The sequence below is a fragment of the Denticeps clupeoides genome, chromosome 2 (genome assembly GCF_900700375.1).
Source record: "Denticeps clupeoides chromosome 2, fDenClu1.1, whole genome shotgun sequence".
Classification (NCBI taxonomy): Eukaryota; Metazoa; Chordata; class Actinopteri; order Clupeiformes; family Denticipitidae; genus Denticeps; species Denticeps clupeoides.
In genome coordinates this window covers 27674527-27685741 of record NC_041708.1, presented here as the reverse complement: position 1 = coordinate 27685741, position 11215 = coordinate 27674527, and the positions used below count along the sequence as shown (strand labels likewise).

The 11215-nt window shown below is 42.8% G+C and overlaps 1 protein-coding gene across 8 annotated transcripts in view; it reads left to right on the top strand.

The window, feature by feature from the left end:
• Window positions 1-4529: 4529 nt before the first annotated feature.
• epb41l3a (erythrocyte membrane protein band 4.1-like 3a) overlaps window positions 4530-11215 on the top strand; it is a 45218-nt gene continuing 38532 nt past the window's right edge. For 3 of the 8 annotated variants that reach the window (XM_028964640.1, XM_028964634.1, XM_028964627.1), the window contains exon 1: window positions 4530-4749. The gene's annotated coding sequence lies outside the window, so the exon portion shown is untranslated. The remainder of the gene's footprint in view (window positions 4750-11215) is intronic. The other 5 variants (XM_028964675.1, XM_028964660.1, XM_028964652.1 and 2 more) reach the window with 3 other exon arrangements.

Below are 11215 nucleotides of genomic sequence, written 5' to 3'. Positions count from 1 at the left end.
TTGTATCATTTTTTTCCCATCCTCAGAGGTGCCTGTCCTCTGCCTGGCTCCTCAACATGAGGGAATAACATCTCCATGTGTAATAACACATATGATCCTGCACAGTCATCCAACATTATACATTGTTATGCGCTGAACCTTTTTGGATCTGTTCATTTTGGGGCATTTGAAGGGCTTAAAAAGATTTGGTCAGTTTTGGTCAGACTGTTCATGTGGCGCCACTGGGTAGGAATCTGGACAAACGATGTGTCACTGGCGTTGGCAGAAGGTCCCTGTATCTGTGACGGCTAAACAACTCACACAACAGCTTGTCTACACAGCAGCACACTGTGTTGTAACTGTTAATGACTTACATTCACGTTGCTTTCCAAGATGTAATATAATGGACCAGAGCCTTGCCTTCTCTGTTATGAGGCATGGACTAAAATGATGCAGATTTGCTTTAATCCTGGCTAAATCACACATTGACATAATTCAGTGCGGGGCAAGGAGGAGCTCTGCTGATGAGAATATGGGTTGTGACGATGTTGCATTACATTGAAACAGGCAAAAAATAATGTGGTAGAACAGTAGCAAAATACAATGCTCTTCAAAAGTTGAATTTGTGAAATTACCGTACCATATCATATTTTCAACCAAACCTCACATTTGAAGTGAAGTGACTGTCATTGTGTTACACAGCAGCACAGCACACGGTGACACAACGAAATGTGTCCTCTGCTTTTATCCATCACCCTGAGTGAGCAGTGGGCAGCCATGACAGGCGCCAGGGGAGCAGTGTATGGGGACGGTGCTTTGCTCAGTAGCACCTCAGTGGCTCCTTGGCAGCTTGGGATTCGAACCGGCAACCTTCCTTAACTGCTAGGCCCCATTCACCTTCAAAACAAAAAAATGTTTTGCTATATTTTTTAGCAAATCAAAGACATAAGTCATGAGCCCAAGCATGAGCAAGATCATTAATATATTTATTAATCGGAATGACGTGATTATATTGGGGTGGTATATTGGCTGCATCTGACTGGTTTGGGGGGTCATGACCCCCCGTAACATTGTGCAAATTACACGCTTGCACTAGGCAGAAACCTGCAGAAATGAACAAATACACAGTACATAACTGCACAGCTGCCGTTACATACCCTCGCGATTCGTTAAATTGCCTGTCAGGATGGCCCCATAAAGTGATTCAGGGCTCGGTTTGTCTGTGCTTTCATTCCATCCTCTTTACGGCCATAATTGTACTACTGACCGGTGCATGTCCCATGCGGTGAGCACAATGCAACAAGGCAGAGAAACAAAATACTCCTGCTGCCATCATTATAGCAGGAACTGCCCACGCCGAAAAACGAAAACACTGGCTAAACTTAAAAAAATGATAAGATAAAAATGTTTGTCCTAAAAGCATGCCATACCGAAGTTTAGACAGTATTGTCCTTTTTCAGTTCACATTGTAAGCAATTCTTTCTCTTTTTTCCCCAGCTCACCTCAGGTTTCGCTGGATTGGTTGATTTACACATTAAAATCCCAAATAAATATTGCATGCACATTGATTTTTATTACAGTGTTGTAATGATCATCCAGCATCAGCTGGCCGTGATTACCGGCAGGCGTGGCCGCGGGGCAGACCCTGCACCAGACAAGGAAAAACTAGACAGTAACAGACATTACAGATTTACAGACACATTTACTGTTCAAATGAAGTAGTGGTGGCCACTGAGCAAAGCACTGTCCCCACACACTGCTCCCCGGGCGCCTGTCATGGCTGCCCACCGCTCAGTAAGGGTGATGGTTAAAATCCGAGGACACATTTCGTTGTGCTTGCTGTGTGACTCAATGACATTCACTTCACTTTCACTAAAATTTGAAAAAAAAAAAAAAGAGTATGTGGTTGTCCATCAAATTAATCATAGCAGTCAATGTTGTTTCAAGTGAATCTACATAAAAGGTGTAGTTTAAAGAAATATATTGGAAATACATGATACATTGCTGGTCCTTGTTAATATTGAATAGTGCACATAAAAAAAGTCAGAACTGTTAAATGTCAAGTCAGTCTGACTGGATTTTAATTAACACCATAATATATCGTACTCTACTGGGCAAAATATTCACAAAACACATCTGTGATTCTAATTGAATCTTCTTCTGAAGATCAGGAAAATATTCTTTATTCTTCCATGCTTGGAACATGGCAACACGTCCTTTGCGTGTTGAAATGCAGTGTTTGCATTTGAAAGGTGCTGCAATTGCAAAGAATTTTACACAGCTATTACACTAAGCCTGTAATGCAATTTAGCTGAAAGATGAGAGACGTCACACGGGATTTACAAAACACCGATCAGAAGGATCTATTAAAACCGGACCCCTTTGTTCAACTGTCACGCCACGGAGCTGCTCCATAATAAGATGTGTGTGGGGTTTTCTTTCGCCGAACAGAAATCCAGCCCCGCTTGAATTCACTTGACCACGGTTTTCCTCGGGTTCTTTAGCGAATTCCAGAGAATACTCGAGTTAAAGTGAGTGCCTTTTAATTGCAGTCTATTGGGGTTGGGCTTTTAACATATTAATTAATGTTAATTTATTTTTCCAATAAGATGTTCAGTGTTGGGCTTTGTGGATATTATGGTGCTGGTAAATTCATGAAGTTTCTGATTAAAGCTTGATTGACCTGTTTGGCAGACAGGGACTAGCGGAGCATTAAATGGATTTGCTCAATCCGACTTCTTTGCCCCCTTTCAACCAGAGATAATTATGCGGCTATGCTAATGAAGGCAGTCTAAAGAGCTGCGAACGAGGGGGGTCCATCAGAGCGACGCTCAAGCTTTGCTTGGCGCATCCCTCCCCCTCGCATCCACGCGAACCCTCCTCGCTCCTGCCGCCTGTTGGTGTTCGTTACACGTCGGTGGAGCAGCCCGGCAGTGTCCCGGTTCAGACTCTTACAGAGCGATCACTTACCGAACGCGGTTTCCTGGAGACTGCGTGGCGGCCCGCCCTCGGTGCTGGCATATGGGCTATTAAGGAAATGGCCGACTGTCACCAGTCGCTGGCTGCTATTGTCATTCAGTGGCCTTTTGCTCGGGAGAATGGAAAACAGCTAAAACCTTCATTAAAAACAGTTCTTTATCATTCTGATTCAGCATCTCGATTTAATTTTTGCAGCATTGTCCTGTACTGTGCCATGTTAAAAATGTGTTGCCCAGCCTTTTTATATTGCTTTTTTTTTTCTTAGGCCTAATTTATTTCTAAACTTCTTCATTTATTTATGTTGAGTGAACCGAATGTAAGTGATATAAATCACGCTCACCACGGTATTTCCCTGCAGCAAAGTTTGTTTGTCCTTTGAATGCTTATCGAATCCATGTAAACGATGGAATTTAGCATCATTTACCAAATTTGTGCCGTACGAAAGGGAATTTGCAGATTTGTGTCTTGCTGATGTTTTTTGGTATTGCCCAGATGTTTGGGGGTCGTATAGATCTGCAGTGTGTGCACATTCTGAGAGACATTCAATTAGAGAAAAACTATGTAGTGGAAAAAAACATGAAGGCTAGTGAGTGTACTGTACACTGAGCACATGACCATAATCACCACTCCTGTAGCCACTGACCAGGCCACTGATGAACTGTATAGTGGGACAGTGCACAGGATCAAATGGGATGCATTCCGTCCCCTTGAAAGTGTTTTTTGAATGTTTTTGTGGACTGTAGGTACAAGAAATGCATTTCTATTAAAGTGGCCAGACAGAGTCTGTATTCAAGGGATTCGAGGGTTCATTGATTGTAGCCCCGGTCCTGGGCATCTGAAACCCTGGTGGCCCTGCAGGTGTGAAGTTGTGTTTGGGGGGGGGTGTCAGGCCTCAGCCAGGAAAGCAGCTCTCGTGCAAGGCTGAGGGAGGAGTTGCACTGGGGGTGGGATTTATTTTGAGACCATCTCACATGAGATTTGCTTGTGACTCTTCGATGGGATAATTGTGCGGGCTGTTGAAACATTTTGATAAACATGACGCACACACATGAACATTCATACGGTACAGGCCAAAATCAGGAAATCAGGACAGAGTTGTGGCATGATCATTATCGCCATGTTTGCCACGAATGCTACAGCTATTAATACCGTCTGGTATTTAGATGTGGAAATTGCATTTTGACTGTTAAATCTTTATTTGTCTGAAATCGGCCACTGGACTGTTGAACAAAGCTGAAGTGAGATAACGGGAAAGCTCGTACATATATTGCATTACGACTAGAAACAACATTTCTACTCTTCTCATGTTACTCAGTCTGGTGTATGTATTGAGATGGATGGATAGATAGATAGATAGATAGATAGATAGATAGATAGATAGATAGATAGATAGATAGATAGATAGATAGATAGATAGATAGAAACAGGTTCGGACCCCACTGAGGGGGGGGGGGGTTCTGTCCCTGGAGATAAACGCTGTAAATATAGATATACCTTTAAAATACACGAAGTTTGTACCTGCTGATGTCATTACGGGCGTTACAAGCGCCAATAACGCGATTGTCGGCTGGATCTGGTGAAGGTTATGAAAGCACGTCCAGGTTCCACGCCGGTGTTTCAAGGTGGTCCCTCCCGCTATTTCCCAGAATGCCGCGCTGCCCCCGTGTCCTGTAGCCAGGGAGCTGGCGGGCTGCGGCAGCGCAGTACGGGGGAGACTTTTACCGGCGTCAGCAGCTGCTGCAGCGGGGGGACCGCAGGACGTCGGCCGGGGCCACGGACGCCGCGCACTCGGCAAGTATCCCGAGTCGGGAGCCGGCGGTGGAAACGACGCGGTCCGCGGTGGGACCGACGTCACCTTCCCGGACGCGGCGGTTCGCGCTATTGGTTTTTTACATTTTTTATTATTAGTATTGTCATTTTTATAATTGTATTTTCCCCGCACGTCTCTCTCGCCGAAAGTTGCGCGGTTATTTGAACGGCGTGACGTTGCGGTCGCCAGGTCGCCCGCGTCCGCGTCAACTTGGCGGGCGCGACGGCCATGACTCGGGAAGTTCGCCGGCTCCTGCAATGCGGTGGGTGTGGCCGCGTCCCCGTGTGATGCTGCGCCTTTTCGGGTCACGCGTCACGCGTGGGGCAGACGTTCCGAACCGTCCCGCCGCTTCGGGCTCCAGGGAGCGAGTGGCTGCTGGTCATTATTTCGGATTTTTGTCATGCACGACCTTTTACTCTGCAGCGTTCGGCCGTCGCTGTGCAGATTTCGGAATGTCGTCTTGAGGGAGGGCGGCCTTGCAAGTCGTCGTCAGGCCATTTTGCATCACAACTTTTTTTTTTTTTTTTTAATTATCATTGTATTGCGCCAGGTTTGCTGCCAAATAAATGGTCTTAAACAGATGCTAGAAGTAATAAAATGGGAAAAGGCTTTATTACTTGATGGGGGGTGGTAGTCTGATGACACCCCAGGATATTCCTCCTGAAATTAGAAGTGTGCTGTGACGGACACGCCCGGAGGGCTGAATTTTGTGGGTCAGCAGCCCGTAGGCAGCGTGTCGCGTGTTCCCTGCCATTTACAGCCACGCGCCGAAGCGGCGAGGCTCCACCCCACCCGAGGGGACGCCATCCTTCACCCGTCGGCCTTTCGGAGCTGGTGCTGTGGTTCTCGCCCGTGTGCCACCACTCGCAGCACCATGGACAGCGCCCTCGTCTCCTCCGTGCATCATTTAGAGGCCGCTAGAAGATGCCAGGGTTTGATTTGTGAGCGTTAACATCTTTACAGAAGATGATTTTTGATTCGAGGGTACTCTCTGTAGGCCCCTGAAGGTCACCCCCCAGACACAGACACATGCTACCGGCACGGCAATGAAATCAGCGTGGTCAGCAGAACGCCACTCACGTTACCGGCCTGAAAGGGAGACCTTTTTCATGATAGTTACGTGCAGTGGGCTATTTGGGGGGGGCGGGGGCTTTATTTTATCTCGGTTTGACCTAGATATCCGGGGCGGCTTGCTTCAAATATCTTTTTCAAATTCAGAGCCTGGTGAACATTACATGGGGTGAGGCATGTATGTATCGTGTCTAGATAATAACATGTATGCTCTGTTAACTTTGAAGTGGATTTAATTTTAGGTTGTGGAGGAGTAATGTTTGCATAATAGTGGGATTTGGTTGAAAATGAATGGATGATTTTGAAAATGAGGAGAGTTTTTACGTATGTCTGCATTCATCACAGGTTTATCACTAATGTATGAAGTCATCAATATTGCAGCTCATGCTTTATTCCTAGTGAAGCACTGAGTGGCAGTGCACACTTGATGATTCCTTTGATGGGAATTCCGTTCATATTGAAGCCCATTGCATTTGGTTGGCAATTATTCTGTCGTTTTCTTCATGCAGAAGTAAAAAAAAAACAATGGCACGATACCAGATTACTTTAATTTTTATTCATGGCCTGGCACAGTTTGGATCATTAGTTATGTACCAGGTCCCTCAGTCTCCAGAAAATATGGTTTACATTGGGGTGTGAACCAAGGCACTTGTGTTGGATGTGAATCCATAATATCCTCCAGGTCAATATGATATTGCATTATTTTGTTAGAGTTGTCCAATTTAAAATGTAGGATTCATAATTTGTTAATAACATGTTATCAATGTGTTGTTCTTAATAACAGGATGCATTTGTATGCCACTGCTTTATGTGTTAATAGATTTAGCCCTTGAACCCACTCACTCAATATCCACAACCGCTGAATCCAGATCATGGGTCTCACCCAGGACGGGGCACCAGCCCAACCCAGACACCCACTCTGTTAAATCAACATGCGTACAAATGTGTTCCAAACTTCTATGGGTATTTAGAACCGAAAATATTCTTATGATGATGATGGTAATAATAGTGGTACTAAACTCTCAAACTTTAACAATGACAAGTCTAAGAAAGTGTAACAAGTAATGTAAATACTTTTAAATCTTTTTAGGAAATACTAAAAAAAAGAGCTCGTTCTTAAATAAAAAGGGGTTAAAAACAATTTTTTAACTAGAATATAAGATGTATGCTATGTTAATAAGAAGCACGTATGTAATATGTATAGAAATAATTATCGCAGGCCGGCCGCTCAGTAGCGTTGTCTGTTGCTATGATTGGCTCCCTCTGTGTTGTTCATCACATCCGACTGCTTTGAATGTTGCTTGATGACTCCCGTCCCGCCTGGACCTCCTGAGTGCACCTACAGCTCTCAGAAGGGGTCAGGAAATGTGTTGTTTCAGGTGGCCGTGCTGTTGCTTTCTTTCTCTCCCTCCTCTGGCAGCACAGTCAATGGGCGCAGTGCTGTGTGCCAGGCGGATATCGAAGCTTTTCTGGTGAAAAAGCCCAGCTGCGTCCGTGCGCTTGGTAAATGGCCACAGCACCACCGGATAGGCCCAGATGCAGACAGTAGTCTGGGTGAACGAGAAGATGCTGTCCAGGAATGATTGTCCCGCCCCATGGTAAAAGACAGATACGGTCGCAGAGTGATATACAGACGTGTCAGAGGGCGGAGTGAAAGATGTGGCAACAGAGCATGCGATGGAGCTTTGTTGCTGCTCTGTGGGGTGTCTGGAGAAGACTGACGCGGTGAGGATTTGGGATATGTTTGTGGCGGAGATCCACGGTCTCCAGCTGTGAGATGGAAGCCACGGCGAGTGGAGTATGTGGGCCATGCACGAATCAGCGTATTACGGACCCAGTCGAGGTCTGCGCACAGCTGTCCTGAGCTGCTTAGCCTCCATTGCAGACGCTCTAATTATAGCTCTGGGCCCACATTTGTGCGTCACTAGCCGTAGAGCAAGCCATTTTTTGCTTCTTCATGCCGACATGCGAAACCTGTGCATCAGCGTCCACTGCAGATAGATGCCATGCATTAATCATACATGACATTTCTCGCTGAACCAGTTTGTCAGTTTATGCTGCACACAAGCTATTGACTCTCTAGCAAAGTGAGAGACATTTAAATGAGATTTGAAAAAGATAAAGATTTCAAATAATGAAATCCCTGTAGGGTTTGGATTTGGTTGGAATCAGAAATTATGCATATAGCAGTGCAAGACTCTTAGCAATGCAATTTAAGAGAAAATTGAAAAACAGGCAAACCATTTTATTGAAATGAAAAATGATTGATTTAAATAAATAAAATAAATAGAGATATAAATCAACAGAATGGTGTGATGAAGATTTATTAAATGTGCTTAAAGATTTTGACACCCTCAGGTCCTGTGGTGGCCTCTCCATATTTCATTGTGCCGTAGGAATAATTAGGATGCCAGTGTCTGGTATGTACTGAAGTGTAATGTCCATTACTTGGAAATTGTGGCAAACAGGTGAAAAAAGACATGGATGTAAATATAACAGGGATATAAATATTTGGACACTACCAGTCAAAAGTTTGGATGACATTTTGAAGAATCCAATAAAAAATATATATTTAGCATTTTTGTAGCAGTAGCAGTGTTTGATGAATCTATATTTTCAGAGCTACCTCTTTTTACCTTCTGAAATTACCTTTTAATTCTTCTGAATTCTTAATTCTTAATTTTATTCTTAATTCAGATATGTAATCTAGAATGTATAAATTGCTATAATAGTCAATTAATGTGGAAATAATTGCAAATCAAAGTGATTTCAAAGTGAAAAAAATAATAGTAGATTAAAAATTGTTTTGCCCAGCCCTAGTGTCCAAACATTTTTCTGGCAGTTGATGTCACCAGGGTGGATTTCCATGAAGCAGGAGAAAAAAAGTGCAGACTTTCACCTTTAATTCAAGCCCCTTAAAAGATATATTGAATGAATTGAAATACAGTCATACCTATTTGTAATACAGTCAAGATGTCTAAAGTAACCGATTGATCGGACTTTGTTGCTGCTTGTTTGGGGTTTGTTGTGTTACTTCAGTAAGTGATCAAAGTTTTTAGATTGGTTTCACAGTGTATTTTTTCAGTCTTTTCCCAGCTGTACTGAAAAGTGCCAAGTGGGTAAGGACACGTGACTGAAAGTTTGCGGGTTCAAGGTGCCACTGAGGCGTGCACCATGTGCTGTGCTGCAGTGTTTCATAATGATAAAACACTATCACCTGGAATATCTGGAATGCAGAATTGTCTTCAATGCCTCTATCAGCCATCAAATCATTAATGGTCATTATTGGCCCAGTTCCACTGGCAGCATATATGTGCACACTAAACCTCTGTCTAACGCCACAGTTCGCAGTTGAGCTGCTGCATTCATGAACTTATATGGCCACCCTCTAGACAGCATTCCTGACTTGCTTACATGCTGTTGAGAGAGGAAAAACTCTGCAGCCATCAGTGCATTCTGTATTTTTTCGAAGTGTACCAAATAGTTGCCATGAATGTATGATTTGTTTCTGGTTAATGAAGACCTCCTGAACTTTGGAAGCGTTTTAGAGGTCACAATGACACAGCAATGCTTGATTGTTGAAGAAATAATGATGATACAGCCCATAGTTGGCAATGAAACAGTCAGTCAGTTGTCCAGAATCGTGTCACTTAGGGCAGTGTTGGGTTTTAGGAGTGTTGAGAAGATGTTGAGTGCTGAATTTGAAGCTCTCTCGCCTAGTCAGACCTATTGCCAGCAATGTGACAGGGCATTGGGATTCTACAGAGAATGTTCATCTTCATCTTAATTTAAAAAAAGAAAAGAAAAAAGGGGGAGCCGTTTTAAATAAATTAATATTTTACCAGCCCCGTCAGCTTTGATCTGTCAGAATTGTTTAACGCTGTCTGGCCCTAAACTCACATACAGGGTCACGACCATTCTTCTTTCATTATGGAAATAGCATCATAAGACTGCAATTATTGCCAAACCTCTTTTGCTTGCTTTGGATATAACTTCATCACACTTTAAAGCTCATTTTTGTAAATGCAACCTTCAGCTGCTTTGGGATTGTGCATGTTGTCTGGAAGACACCTTGGAGATTTTCTCTGATTAAGCTTTCGAAACGGTTTCCTGCTGAGAATGTTCAGTGCAACGGGTCACACAACATAATACTATTTGACATTAGCTTGGCCTCAGAGCAGCTCTTCGTCTAGACTCAAAATCCGAAAGAAAGCCAACAGAAAAGCCATGGGGTTTTAATTCTGAAGGCCATGCTGCAGCACTACTACAGAAACCGTGTCACTTTGCAATCTGAGTCCCAGGCCAAACAGTTTGAAAATAAAATTTTATTTGAAAAATTCTGCTTTTTTGGGTGGACCTTTGGCAAACAATCATGAAGGACAGGTTGCTTTCAACTTTAAAAAGATTTGTCCCTATTAAAAGTTAGCCTATTTAAAATGTAATAGTAGAGTAACTGTTTCAATTACTTTATGAAAGTAATGTAACTAATTACTTTTGTAATTAATTAATGAATTTTTGTAACTGTTAACTATTTCATTTCTTTAACCTGACAGTGTTTACCTTTCATCAGTACTAAACATTGACAACTATCAAATTCCTTTCAATAACATTATTATAATTGATTAATTTAATAAAGACCACAAGGCCTGGCTTCATGCCTTGTTTTTACAAATTTACACAGTTATAAACCACTGCTAAGTCAAATAATTAACATTCAAGAGCATTGAATAATGTGAAGAACTTTATGGCTGGTTGGAGGTCCTATGCCCTTTGTTAACTTCACGGAATACCAACAGCTGCTCACTGTCAATACACACCTGGCAGGTGTGTATTGCATCCGACTATTTTCTCCAACAGACCGCGGTCCTTGCAGTACAGCATTAAGATGATACGGTTGATACTAAATAGCTATAATTAACTTATAATCATTGCTCTATTCAACCTCTTTTCCATCTTGTATTCCAAGCCCACTTCATTGCTTTTTTTCTGTTGGTGGTGCACAAATGTATCTTTGACCATAGTGTTCGCAGAATCTTTATATGCCATTTTAATTACAGACAGGGTTGATGCCATGACCAGTGACATTCAACTACTTCATCACAATTTCAACAGAACTGTGCACTGATTGAGTGACATAACTACCACTCCCATGATTCCCGTTATTAAACATATTTTGTATACAATATTAAAATGTAAGAACATTGTAATCATGAATTTTTCAATAACAAACTGTAATTTAATTACACTTTTTCCTCCAGTAATTGTAACGGATTACAATTTTTGCAATTAATCCACATTACACCAATACATGTATCTCTTTACTCCCCAACCTCATATATAGGGGCAAACAGGTTGACTCAATCGGGTGGTCTGTGG